General features: G+C 42.8%; 1 pseudogene; it reads right to left on the reverse strand.

Annotated features, from left to right (window-relative positions):
* Window positions 1-10,075: 10,075 nt before the first annotated feature.
* The window catches only part of LOC120848082, a 42,988-nt pseudogene continuing 37,851 nt past the window's right edge, over window positions 10,076-15,212 (reverse strand).

The raw sequence follows: 15,212 nt of genomic DNA on the forward strand, positions 1-15,212 counted from the left end.
AAATGTAAATTAAATTGCTTTACTTGAAAATAATCATTATCAGTATTCTCATACTCAATAGGAAGCGGTCTGATAGAGGCTGTAGACTCATATAAATATCTCGGTGTAACAATGGCAGCTAACCTTACCTGGTCTGACCACATTAAAAACATTAAAGCTTAAGCATCCCGAACTGTGGGTTACATTAGACGCAACCTAAAAGCCTCTCCATTGCATGTAAAGAACATGGCATGTAACACATACATAAGGTCAAAATTAGAATATGCAGCATCGGTTTGAAACCCTCATCAGATCTACCTTATCAACATTCTGGAATCAGTTCAGAACCGGGCAGCAAGATTTACCTTGTTCGACTATGACCGCACCACCAGCGTATCTGCTCTAAAGAATCAACTGAACCTCCCACCATTACAAGTCCACCGTAAAATTGCACGCCTTTCAGCTCTTCACAAAATTAACTATTATCATCCTACGCCTCGCGACGCCCTACTGCATTCTCCCCTCCGATCATCGACCCGACAAGGCAATTCTCGAACAATCACCCGTTTATCTGGTAGCACGAACGCATTCAACCACTGTTTCTTTCCCCAGACAATTGTCGACTGGAACAACCTGCCTGATGCCATAGTAACAATTGAAAACTCTGAAGCATTCAAAACTGAATTATTGAGATTATTTGAATAAACAGCGAGGTTTAATCTTGAAATGTGTTTATTGTGCCTAATGGTTTTTTTTGTGCTTTTATGGGAACTCGTGTTAATGCGTGTATATTTATTTTACCTTTTTCGTGTAATTATTGTATGAAACTTATCCACGCAGGCCCCCACCCCCTTATGTAATGCTCTCATGAGGGCCTTTAAAGGTATATGAATAAGTAAATAAATAAAATGTTTGGTCTTGGTGGACGCACGCGGTCCGGGTTTCAAGGGTTAGTTGCCCAATTGAGTGTTCTAATAACGTTGCCCAGAGCTAACCATTAAGACGAGAAATATGTCGACGGGCACTGTTTTACAAATTTACCACATAATCCAGCACTTAAGAACACATTGTTTCCATTTCCCCTTTCATTTTTTTTCCAAGACGAGACATTACCTGCAACAATCAGGCCTTCTTCGCGCGTCTACTGTGCAAACTCTTTGATACCCTTAACAATAACAGAAGGAAACGCTGTGCCCGACCACAGAGTCACTGCTAACAATATTTGGAATCAATGGTTCTAACAATACCACTCAAGTGATAAGATGTCCCTTGTTAATTTTTGTATGTATAACTTTTGCTAAAGGGTGATAATGCCTCAGACTAAAAAAATTCAGGAAAAAAGTTTTTTTTATTAAAAAAGATTATGTTTATGTTTATTAACTTCAAAAGAGTGGTTTCAGAAACTTTAATTCATAAACATGTAAGATTTATCTCACAATAAATTATTTTCGACATATCCGAGTGAATGGGAAACAAGTTTTTTGCACATTTTATTTAGCACGGCTTAATGCTCGTTTAACATTCCCAGAACATCTCACCACTTTCATTGTAAGTGCTATTTATTCTAGGTTTAGCCCGTAGAAGTTTTCCAAGTTTAAAAGTATCAATGGCCAGGAGAAGCCTATGCATCCAAACAAAAAATCCAGAAAATTTGGTGAGAGCAATCTTATTGGTTGAGACCCGAAACAGGGTTTATCATTGGTCCTGCCCGGTGAAGTGATATTCTGTTATCTTTGGTAACACCCTTTCACAGTATCTTCCACTTCAGATCCTATTCCTGCTTTGCTGCTCTCCCTTAGTATGTTTGCCTCTTAGTTCTTGCCAGTTTATCTGTCAAGGAGTGCCTGCTAGAAAAGTTAGCTCGCCTGCAAGTGACACAAACTGGTAGCTATTGCCAGGGGAACAACAAAGCCTCAAAGGAAGGTGCTAAAAATGCTCCAGGTGAATTTTGCCTACCTCAAAGTCATATAAAAGAAAGAAACCTAAAGTTGAAACTCCAAATGAATTTTACTCAGGTTCACTTTTTGGCAGGAAATATGGTATTAGGAAATGTATCATTGGACATATTGAAAGGGTGAAGATTTCATTCAGGGTGTTATGGACTGAAATTTCTGAGGGACACGTTAAGGTACTCATAATCTGAAAAATCTAAATTCATGGCGAAACTGAATACTTTAAAACACAGAAATTTGTTAAAATCGCTTGCTTTTTTTGTGTGTTATTGTTTTTCTCTGGAATTGCATTTTCTACAATTAATGTCTACCTTAACTTGCACTATGGGTATTTTTCTTCACATTAAACCAAACATTTTGTGGGATGCAATTTTTTTTAAATACATTTCCTAATAAAGTGACTTTCTTCTGGAGTTTGTTAAGCATAGTATAGGGGGGGGGGGGGGGTGGGGTTGTAGAACTGGCCTATAAGACTTAAACTTTAGATGTCATCAAGCCTAATGGGGTTCAATTCACCCTGAAAGTTTAAATCAATTTGAGAGAATGGTTCAAAAGTTGACCTTCCTAGGCCATGTCTCCCCTTACTTTTTTATCTGTGTATACTATTCTTGAGTTTATGAGTTGTAAGGAGACCGAAGAAGACGAGGAGTGCAGTACGAGAAGAAGAGAAGGAAGAAGATATAAAATCCAAAAGATGGTGACCGTTCTTTTATAATGTGGCTCCCGAGTTTTAATGTTTTGGAACACTACAAAACGGCACAGCCGACTGGATTGCAGTAAGTTGAAGGGGTGACCTTCGAAGTTGAAAGCGACGACAGGGGGGTTATACATTCCATGAAATGTCAGCTGCGATGAAGAGCCTATGGCGTTACCGCTAGCGGTAAGCACCAGCACCTTCATTCAATATCTAGTTGACAAGCCAGGCCGAAGCCTTGAACATGTTTTAGAAAAAGTCAAGGTCAAGATAAACATGAAACTGTCAGATTATCAGAAGTTCATCTTGGAAACTACTTGACCGAAGCCAACAAACCTGCACTCTGAAGATGCAGGCCTTCTACTTGCAAGGATGCTTGGATTACAACAGCAGATGGTCCATCAATTCAAACTACTTCAGACAATTGCTTTGACATTGCAAGCGGCGAACAAACCACGTTTTAAGATGGTGAAGCCCGACATCTTTGATGGAGCTTTTAGCAACCCAGAATGCTGGATTAATTTCTATGAGCATGCTTATGGGCCTAACAACTGGCAGACATTTCACGACAAAGTTAAGAACTTGTGTCTCTTTCTTGATGGCATGGCCAAAAAGTACTACGTGCTGCGCGTGCTTTTGAATGAGCATGAGTCATGGCAGGATTGACAAGACAATTTTCTTTCCTCTTTTGGTCAGAAGCTACAAGCATGGCAACGAGCAATAGCCTACAAGTACAAAGAGGGGACTGCAATGCCATACATTTTTAGAAGAGGATACTTGTGCAGCTTGCAGATTCAAAGCTACCAGATTCTTCACTGGTTCCTTTAATCATTCATGGGATGACGAAGGACCAGTTGTGTGCATACATCTTGGCATAACTGCCAAGATGTATGCAACAACTGTCTGAATTAGCCAACACACATAAGCAGCGGAAAGTTTTTTTAACTGCTCAGTTCCACGGAAGCCCAGCGTGCCGACACACAAAAGCACTGGAAGCTCTGTCACCAGGTCCACTGGACCATTTGGATGAAGTACTGCCCCCAATGATTGGATACAAAAGTAGACCACTCCCAACACCGTCAACATGGCCCAAGAGGGCAACGTCAAAGAGGCCAGGGGGAAGATTGCAATGCAAAAAACTAATAAAAGAGGGTTTCGGTATCTGACCAATGACGCCAAGGGAGACTGTTTCTTTGAACAATCATAACCTTTATATCTTGGTCAATGTAAATAGAAACAAGCTTCAAGCTTTAGTCGACAGTCGAGCAACTGTCGCTGTAATTAACGTGGACCATGTCAAGGATGCCAACATATCTGATGAACACATTGAGGTAAAGGGCTACGATGGTGAAAAGCTGGTGTATTGAAAATGGGCAGAAATTATCATCTATGAAAAAATCCACGCCAAAGTCAATGCACTGATGATGCAGAATGTTGCCTATTGGTATTGGTACTTGGTATTTATTGCATGCCCAATACACCGTGAAGGCTATCAACTCCTGTTGCCTTGACCACTCATTGAGCAGCTTTGTTTGAACATCTACTGGACTGGAGAGGTCACTATTGACAAAGCACAAGTCTTCAGAGATGCACAGCCGACTCCAGAAAAAGATTTCCGAAAACACAAATCAGCAAAGGACGTCACACAGATGTACCGGGAACTCGAATGTCTTAGAGATTTTGCAGAAATGACTACAGCAATCGAGGTACCTTTTAAACTAAGGGTCATAATGGTTGTCATCAGGAAACCCTACAACATGTCAAGAGGGAGGAAGGTGTGGCCAAAGTCGGAGCTGCAGAAGATGCTAGACGCGAAAAAAAAATAACCCATCTACTTCAAGTTTCACATCACCAATTACTGTTGTTCCGAAAGAGGATGGGTCGTTTCATCTGTACACGGATTACAGGATTATCAGCTAACAAACATCTATTTTCGTCTCCTATGCCACGAATTGAAGCCATCATCGACGAGACTGGTGGCTGTAAGATGTTTTCGCGCATCGACTTATGCAAAGGCTTCTGGCAAGTCTCATTACAGAAAGAATACAAGTACACACCTTTGTGACTCCATTTGACATATACGAGTACAGCCGGCTGTAGTTCGCGTGGAAAGATTCTCCAGTCTTGTTTCAGAAAATGATGAATTGGGTCTTGAAGCACTTCATAGGAATGTTCTCCAGTGTACATTGACGACATTATCGTCTGCCTGAGGACCGCCGAAGAAGACATCGAACAGCTCACAAGTGTTCTTAAAGCTTTGACTGCGTATTTAAAAATTTATGCTAAGGAAAGCGAGTCAAGGTCATCTTCCTGGGTCGTACGCTTGATGGCTTCACAAAGACGACGAAGCAAGAATCCGTCGATTGCATATCCATGTTTGTGAGGCCATATAACGTTCATTCTCTGCGAGGTTTCCTCGGCTTGGCTGGTCGATTTCGGGCGTTCATAAAGGGCTATTTTAGAGAAAAGAAATGCCTCGTGGGGCTCGCGAAGATAGAAAGACCATTTGAATGGACTAACCAGTGCAAGATTGCATACCAATATCTGATCACCGGTGTTTCGAGTGATCCTGTGCTGACCCTGCCAGGTATCAAATTACCATTTAAACTGAATGCCGACGCCTCGCACTATGTAACAGGAGCTGTGCTGTATCATAGACACCACTCTACCGCTGAATCAACAAATCAAGGTTATCGGACACTACTCTTTCACCTTCTCGGAAACACAGATCAACTACACACCCACTGAGAAAAAAGCACTGCCCTTGTTGATGGCGATTCAATATTTTCATACTTACCTCAATGAAAAGAATTTCAATGTTTACACGGACCATCAAGTGCTGACCTACCTTCTTGGTTTGATGGAAGCAAAAGTGAAGCTGGCGAGATGGATAAACAAACTGCGACAGTTTGAGTTTTAAGTAAACCATCGTCCTGGGAGCATTCTGGCTGACGCAAATGCATTGTCCCGGCTGGCTGTAGACCTCCCATTCGAGGAGACTAATCTTCAAAAGGTATCTGAAGGAACAGAAGATTTCCAATTCGAAGACGGCAAATACACCATTCCTGGCACACTCGTCCATAAAGTGCTGCAGCTGTATCATGATACTGGAGATGCAGGCATACATTATGGTTTTTGGTGCACTTACAACAAACTGGTACAAAGGTTCAGATGGAACCACATGAAGGAGGACATCTGGAAGTATGTTAGAACTCGCTACCAATGCCAACTCCATCAAGCCGAGTACCGTGCGCGAACTAACAAAATGGTTCTTCCAAAGCACCCCGGAAAACCCTTCAAGACTGTTCACCTGGATTTCGCCGATATAAAAAAGAGCCCACGCATTCAGAAAACTCAAGCACATTTGATCTGCATCAACCACGGCCCAGGAAGGGTCGCCGCCCGTCCTGGAAAGGAAGATGCAAACAGTGTAATACGTCTTTTAGAGTGGGATGTATTAAAAATGGGAGGACCGTCATTTTTGACAACGGACCTACCTGCCTTTGTAAGCGAACGCCTCTGGGACTGGGGTCTACAGCGCAGAATCACTTTGCAATGGTCATCTTCATACCATCCAGCAGCTAATGGCATGGCAGAGAGGGTCATCCAAGACCAACAATATGCAACGATGTATCCAACCTTCAAAGGCGTATGGAAACGTTGCCTCACGGCAGAATTGGCTCATCACAACGTTCCCGTACTGCCGCTCCTGGGTGCAATACTATGCTGTCTTTGAAGACGCTCCTAAATTGCCAGGGGACCAGCAGCTGGGAATTTCGGAGAAACTGGAGCTGAGGGAATGAAGGAAAATAGCAGACAAAAGGTTCAAGTATTGATTCAGCATGAAGAAAAACTTCAGGGCTCGCCACGGCAGCCAGATACCCAACGTGCAGCTGAATGACTTGGTCTTAGTTCGTAAAGACCTCCTAGGGACAAACTCCAACCTCCTTGGCCCTTTCGCGTTGTCAAGATGTCCAGCCAGCAAGGCATTTTGAAGGCCATTGGATATCGAAATAATGATGCCAACTCAAGTTTGCCACAATTGGCAATATTTTACTTTATCATCCCAGGAGGTATGAGTCTCAAAGTGTGGAAGTGTAAGGAGATCGAAGAAGACAAGGACTGAAGTATGAGAAGAAGGGAAGGAAGTGGATGTAAAATAAAACCAAAAGATGGTGACCATTCTTTTATAATGTAGCTCCTGAGTTCTTATGTCTTAGAACACTACCTACATGACGTTTCTTGTTCTTGAGTGTAATGGTCACTTATTTGCGCAAATATCAGCAGCCTATCCCTTGTGTAATGCCCAGTTGCAGTGATGTGATTGCTGCGCCAATTACGCCAAACTGCACCAAGGGACTAACCCTGCTATTTATTTATTTATTTATTTATACAGTACCTACATCGCCCAGAGGGCATTACAGTAGGGGGGTTAAAATACATAAAAGATGGTTGCATCACACTTGTTAAACGCAAGTAAAACATAGTGCTTGAAAGCACCAATACACAAAAAAATGCAAAAAACATCAAAGATCTGTTGCAAGAAAAAAGGAATACAATCAGCAAGCACATTACTAACAGAAAACACGATACAAGTATAACTAATAAACACAATACAGGATATTGAACACTGAGGGAGTTTTATAGGTCCAATAGGAGAGAAGAAAAGCTGGCATCTGAGGTTTCTGTCACCACAAGTTCAGGAAGGGCATTCCACTCATGAATGCTCTTTGGAAAAAAGGAATGTTTAAACAGTTCTGTTCTACATCTAATTTCTTTTATTTTAAGCGAATGATCTACCCTTGAGGAAATGTAATCAGGACTATGAAGATACTTATCCTTGTTAATGCGTGTGTTCTGTAGGAAAATACTTCTAAAAAGTTTTAATCGCAAGCACTTTCGTCGTGAAGCCAGCAAGTGCCAGTTCAGTTGCTCTTTAAGTTTGGTGACGCTTGACCGAAAGGCGTAGGTATTTGTAACGAAGCGCGAAGCTCTATTTTGTACGCGTTCAATTTTTGAGGACAAGTTGAGGAAATGAGGGTCCCACACTGAACACGCGTACTCTAAGATAGGCCTAACGTTAGTAGTGTATAGCAAAGCTTTTATATCTTCAGGAGCCATTTTAAAATTCCTTTTTATAAAGTTTAGGACACGGTTCGCCTTAAGTGTTACTGTGTCCACGTGTTTGGCCCAGGAAAGAGTGCTGCTAAAATAGACCCCTAAATACTTTACCTCCGTAACCTCTTTAAGGTCAGTGCCGTTTAGATTGTACCTTGATAGAAAAGGGCTGCGTTTTTTGGTAAACCGAATATAATTGCATTTATTAATGTTTAGGCACATTCCCCACCTGTTACACCACGCCGCCACTGTTTCAAGGTCAGTCTGGAGTAAGTAGGAATGATCGTCGTTGCAAACTTGCCGGTAGATAACGCAATCATCCGCGTATAAACGAATACTAGATGTTAAGTTTTGAGGAACGTCATTAATATAAATTAAAAAGAGAAGAGGTCCAAGTACGCTCCCCTGGGGAACTCCTGACGTAACTGCTGCGTACGGGGATTTAACACCATTGACAACTACACACTGAGTACGATCAGTTAAATAATATTTCAGCCACTTGATAAGATAACCAGGTAACCCCAAGGATGACAATTTGTGCATAAGAAGGGGGTGGGGCACTTTGTCAAAAGCTTTTTGGAAGTCTAAAAGCAAGCAGTCAGTTTGTATATTTTTATCGAATGAGAGAGAAATATCATGGACAAATTCAATCAACTGCGTAGAGCACGACAGACCCGAGCGAAAACCATGCTGCTGCGGGGTAAAATAATTATTTAACTCTAGATGAGATACAATATTTGAGTATATGATGTGTTCTAGCAGTTTGGAACAAACACTAGTCAGCGATATTGGCCTGTAATTAGATACCTCGCGTTTAAGACCTGCCTTATGGACGGGTGCAATATTAGCAGTCTTCCAATCCGACGGCAGCTTGCTCGAGAAAAGCGATTTGTTAAACAATATAACTAGGAAGGACGTAATCGCGGTAGCACACGATTTTAACACGTGGTTAGGGATTCCATCGGGTCCTGTGGCTGAATGAGGTTTTAAATTACAAAGAAGTTTAAGTACACCATTATCCTCAATTACAAATTCTGGCATCCCATTAAGTTCTGACATAGATGGGGCCAATTCGTCTGTCTCTGCTGGACTAGAAAAAACAGACTGAAAAAAATTATTGAAGCAAACCGCTCTCTCTAAGTCGTCCGAAGTCAATTCATTGTTCTGAAGTATTGGGGGTATACCTATGCTTTCGTTATTACCCGTTCTTTTCACAATTTTCCATAATTCTTTTGGGTTGTTAAGCAACCTGGGACCCAGGGTAGAGAAGAAATGCAGTTTAGCTTCCTTAACCTCTTTTTTAAAGGCGTAATCGAGGCATTTTAGTTCACTTTTCGTTGCCGGGTTTTTTGTTTTTTTATACTTAAGAAACAGACGTCGTTTCTTATTTAGGAGGCAACGCAAGCTTTTGTTTATCCATGGTTTATCGTGTCTACGCCTTCCTGATAACATTTTACAGGGAACATATTTATCGATAAGAGCCATAAGTACACTTTTAAACAACAACCACAAATCTTCAATGTCAAGTGACGTACATGAGCATTCAAACTCGGGGAGGAAAGCCAACAGGTCAAAAGACAAGTTATCATAATCACCCCGATCGAAAACATACACTTTTTTGGGGCGTGACTTGATGATGACATCGCGCCTACAAGTTATTTGTGTAACTACAACTTCATGGTCACTGAGGCCCGGTGTCGTCATTACTGAGGACACACAAGAAGGACGATTTGTAAAAAAAAGATCTAGAATAGATTCCCGTGCACTATATCTTGTTGGAAGGGACACGAACTGTTGCAACTCATGAGTGTTTATCAGTTCGTCAAACGTGGTATAAAGAGAGAGTGAATTACGCAAATTAGGTATATTTTCCACCCAATCTATATCGGGAAGATTAAAGTCTCCACTAAGTATGACGTCATCAGGGGTTATTGCTGACAAAGTATTAGATAAACACAAAAGGGGATCCAGTGCATTATTACCCGGTGGTCTATAAAATGAGCCGACTGTGAGAAATTTCGAGCCTCGCAGTTTGATTTTACACCAAACAGATTCGCAAATACAGTCGTGAAATTCAAGGGCTGTGCTTGGTAGGTCTGTAGACACAAGTAAGAACACACCCCCGCCCCTTAGATTTCTATCTTTGCGGTAGACCTCATAGTTAGCTGGAAATATTTCAGAACTGTCTATAGAACCATCAAGCCACGACTCCGTACCAATAACCACATCAGCCTGTGTTGAATTCAGAAGAAAGGCAAGTTCGTCTTTTTTGTTTTTAACACTTCTGCAGTTGACAGTTATGAAGACTAGTTTTTGAAAGCTAAGTTCTCCATTTCCGCTTGTATACTTTGGTGGTTACCGGGCACTTTCGAACACAGTGTCATTATCTGGATCGTACATATACGTTTTGTTGCCTATAGTTAACTTGTTGTATCGCAATTTAAATTGCGCGTTCTGCTCACTGGCGTAGTCTAGAAGTCTGCGTCTTGCAAACTGTACTGCAGGGGAAAAAAAAAATCGTCGCTTATAGAAAAACCACTTCGTTTTAGTTTGAAGGCCTTGGAAAGAACCCTTTGCTTGTCTTTAAATGACAGGAACTTCGAAATCAAAGGGCGGTTTTTATCAGCAGCAAAGCGGCCAATCCTGTGCGCTCGTTCAATGCTAGTAGCTTCAAGGTGTATATCGAGCTTATCGGCGAAAAAAGATAAAGCCTTAGCCTCTGAAGCTTCCCAGGTTTCAGCCGCCACGTCGGGCAAACCGTAGATGAGCAGGTTGTATCTCCGAGATTGATTTTCCAGTTCTTCTTGACGTAAAGCTGTTGTTCTAAGCTGCGTATCGAGTTCCCGATTTGACGCTTTAAGTTCTTCAAATTCTCCCCTCAGTGGTTTAATTGCAGCCACATCGCTCTCAATTATGGCTATACGAGAAAATAAGCCCTCCAGTTTTCTTTCGAATGTGGTTTGCAAATCTTTGATGGCTTTCAGTTCGTTTATTACAGTCTTTTGTCCTTCGTGCATACTAGGAATTAGTTGCATTGCTTCAACTAGCTGATTTTCTTGCGCGGCAGAAAGAGGGCCGGGATTTAATTCAACGTCACCGCACAGCAGTAGCAATAAGAAATAGAAAGCGTAATTGTGCAACAACACGAAACCTCTCCGAAATCGGCAGGTCAAGCCGCGTGATCTAACGTTAGCAAATACAACATGGGGTGGAACCGGCAGAAGAGCAAAACGAAATTTAGAACTGTTATATATATATGTTATATCCTGCTATATTTCGTCAAAATAAAAGTAATCTCTGCCAAAGGACCAATTTTGGTGGCTTTTCGAAACCGAAACTAAACTGAGTACCATAATTGAGCATACAGGAGTGAAGTAAATTTGGAAGACAAAATGAAGGAGTCATGTCAGCCTAGCTGGTTGTCACAAGACTGAGCGTTTATTCGTCGTCGTCGTCGTTTTGCCTTGTTTTTCGGCGCGGCCGATCTTGATAGATCGGCGGTTTAGGGTAAAAGAAGAAAACAAAACAACTTCGATCAGCCGCGTGAACCGTAGCGCGTGCAGCGTCATTCGCTCCCCAACACACAACACTTTGTGTGTTGGGGAGCGAATGACGCTGCACGCGCTGCGGTTCACGCGGCTGACTTTTTTTTTCAAAGATAAACGCGGGCATGTGTGGATGCTCCGACAGTAGCGTACCGGGTACCAGGCCAGCCATGCCGTCATACTGTGAAACGAAACCACGTTTTTGCGCGGTGGGAGGAGTTACTTTGTGAGCTGAAGCACTCGCTCCTCAAAACAACGGCCGATGGAAAACTATATTTTGTGTCTGCCTGCCAGTCATTGTGGTGGCGCAACGTCGGGCGTTGCCATCCCCACGTCGCTGCAGATGTGGTGCTTTCTAAAGTGAAATTTAAGGACTGCCGCATGTTCGCGGCGTGTTCACCGAAATTCCTGTGCATTTTTAAATCTTACGCTACTACAAAAATCCCTCTTTAACTCAGTTTGCTCTGTCGAAGTAATGATTATTTAGGTTTCTCTTGGTAGGTTTTTTTTCGAGAGGGACCCCGATACGTAAAAAATCTCCCACGCAAGAAAGTGGGTGGAAAGAAGTGATCTAAAGCAAAGAAGGCAATGTGTGCACGCTGAACTCGCAGAGCGTGCCTGTTTGTCTCGAGTTCAGTCGTTGCACAAAGCGCTCCAAGAGCTTTTTGACCCTTACTTGCGATGTCTTGCATCGATGCGCTCAGGTTCTCTTTTTTTGTGTGTGTTTAGTACGTACCTTGTTTGCCTGCCTATCAAGCACGTGCCGCTGAACGTTTTTGTTGTTCCTGGACAGTTGCATTTTGCATACAGTTGGTTTCGGTCGAACAGCTATCTCCGCTCACGCGACGAAGCACGTGCAACTGCAAGCTTGCCGAAGTTGCCCTCAGGTGCATGCGAATATGATTGTACAACAGAGGCACCTGCTGGGACGCTTGCAATTCATTGTTTTACGTTTGCTTACTTTTGACGAAAATCTGGCACGTCGGGATCCAGTGAAACGGCGGCAAGCGATTTTTCGGAATCGCTCGGCAACGCCTACAGCATTGTACACTTATGGGATGTCTCAATGTCTCTCTGGAGACATTGAAAGTTGACATTTATTTCTAGTTGAAGGCAAAGCGAGGCTTGGAGCAGCCTTTCAGAAAGTTTCAAAAAGCGAAAAGAAAAGCACGCGCCAAGACTCGTAATAAACCTTTGTCTTCTGTACAATTTCGCATTGCTCTGCAGTAGTTACGCGTTTCATCAGTCGGAGACTGCTTCCTTTCGTTATATTATATAACTAGTCAACCTACTGCTGTGATATTTACTAGTAAGCTGATCATTTTCAAATAAATTTTATTATGTGCAGTTTGGTTCTTATTTATCTCCAGCGGTTACATATATCTGTATAATTTACCTGAAGCACTGCAAAATGTGTCATGTCATTGGCATTTCAGTTACACGTTGAAAGACTCCCAGGTGGTCTAGCTTGACCATAGTTTGCTTATTGCGGCGAGCAAAGTGCCCTTCGTTTGTCCAGCACTTAAAACAAATATTTTTATTTTTCTAAGAATACCTGCTCCAAAAGTCACTTCTGCTGCTCCGAAACACTGTTTTGGGTGCTCCAAAAGCCACTTTCGCTGCTCCAAAACATTGTCTTGGCTGCTGCAAAGGCTACTTTTGCTGCACCAAAACACTGTTTTGGCTGCTCCGAAAGGTGCTGCAAAACGGGGTAGACCAATCGCATCACCGCAGTTGTGAAACCTTCATGGTAATAGTGAAAAAAAGATATTATGTAAGGCCTGTTTACACATACAACCACAGCTCTACATTAGGGCTATTAGTCAAGACCTGGGAATACAGTGTAGACCGCATATAACGTAAAACGCGGGAGTCGCGAAAATCTGCACTATAAGCGGTACCGCGTTATAACGAAAACATCAATTTTTCAGGCCAAAATACATGCCATGAGACAACTTACCTTTAAAAAAAAAATTGTTTTATGTTAGTCGAAGAGCAGTGTGTCAATTTTGAAAGAAATGAGCGACTTTTGCCTGGCGCAGCCTTTTAACGGCGTCGCTGGTTGCGGACGGACGTTGCAAGCGTTAGGATTGCTAACCCTAATCACTTTTCTCCGGTGATGAAGACGCATGAAAATTCGCATCCTTTATACGGTACGCGCCAGTAATACCTTCAACTTGAGCGCACGCATGAAATGCTCTAAATAAGAAATCCGGGCGATGTTCGAAAACACAAATGCTTAGAAAGCACCACTGTAGTCGAAGTAAACAAACACAACGACATGGGCGTTTCTGCCGTCTTGAGAGTGCCGCCACGACATCGCCGCACGAGTAGGTGGATCTCCCCTTCTAGTACATGCTGGGTTATCATAGCGGCACACAACGTAAATTCACAGTCAAGGATAGTGCTTTTACGTGGAACGATCGCAACCGACGCCATGTTTGCGGATAGAAGCCGGCCCGCGACTGACATGCAACGCGCTCTAACAGTTCTCCCCAACCTGCGATTGGTCTGTCGTTGCGGTTGTTTCCAACGCACGCACGTGAACGACACGTGCGTGCATCCCTTCGTCGGTATGGCAACTGAAGCCTCTCTCTTCGCTTCTTGGAGCCACGACTTCAAGCAACCTCTTTGCCCCGCGAGGGCCGCTTGCGGCTAGCCAGGCTAGCGCCATTATCTAGTGTCGCACAGGGAAGCGTGCTGGCTGCGCAGGGCAATCGGCGCAATCGGCGCGCTGTTCCAGAAACCGCACTATAACCAGTATTTCCCTTTGCGCCTGCATTTTAAGTGGTATGTAATTACATGGAGTTCTATGGGAGGCGAACCGGTGGTTTAAAAAAGCCGCGTTATACCTGGTCCTGCACTATACGCGGTTACGTTATAAGTGGTCTATACTGTAATGCTGATCTTGTTTATGCAGTTCTGACATTGTACTTTGTGTGCTACACCAGTGATACAGTTGTGAATTAGTGCTAAATTAGGTTCATCTGCTCTGTGCTGTACATGTGCACCAGCCTCTAAAAAATTTTTTTTTTTGTTCATGTTAAATTTGTTTTACCTGCGTGTCCCTCCTACATTTTCTTTTTTGAAGGTTTTTTTTCAAGTTAAAGGGACACTGACACCCCCCAAAAATTTTTTTTATTTTTTGCCAGGCGCTTCATTATGGTGTCGGAGGACTACCCAATTAATATTTTGCAACAGAGTAGCGTATTTGTTTAATAAAGCCAAAAGACGCAACTGCTCGAAATCGAAACCGAAACCCGACGGAGGTCGGAGAAGTGGAGAGAAGAGAGTGAGTAGCGGAAGTCACGTAGCTACACCCGACCGTGCACTTTTTGTTTTTTTTTCTCCTCTCCATAGCAGACGACACGACATGCGGTGTGCGATGCAGCGTGCGGGAACTGCTCGCCGTGCGATTCTTTTGCAGTTATGTTTGTTCCGCTCGTTGTTCTGTACTCCAAGATGAGTTGTTTTCTACATTGAGGAGTTGGAGGATGAGTAGTAAGTGCCCGTGTTGAATTTCCATGATCGGCTCCGAAAAGAATACACCCAAGATGTTGCGTGAAGAGCTGGCTCACATGTCCTGCACAGAATGCTTCCGGTTGTCTGTGGAACTTTTTTTTTAATCAATGTATTTACAGCTTTTTAGAAGCCACAAAAAATGGGTTTCATATTTTTTCTATTTTTAATATTGAGTGTGTGCCTTCAGTGACCCACGACTTTGATTAAATTTGGTGGTCGCATCGATACCCTAGAAAACGGCCCGTGACCGCGAAAAAGAGAGTGAGCGAGACTCGAACCGGCCAGTTCTTGATCGGCGGTTTTCAGGCGGAAAGAAACCGAATTTCGAGCCGCAAATTCTGTTCTGGGTAGTTGAGCTCTCATATGTCACGTACAACTAAAAACCTTGGCGAGCATAAATAC

This window comes from Ixodes scapularis, unplaced genomic scaffold (assembly GCF_016920785.2).
Source record: "Ixodes scapularis isolate PalLabHiFi unplaced genomic scaffold, ASM1692078v2 PGA_scaffold4__175_contigs__length_147842914, whole genome shotgun sequence".
Classification (NCBI taxonomy): domain Eukaryota; kingdom Metazoa; phylum Arthropoda; class Arachnida; order Ixodida; family Ixodidae; genus Ixodes; species Ixodes scapularis.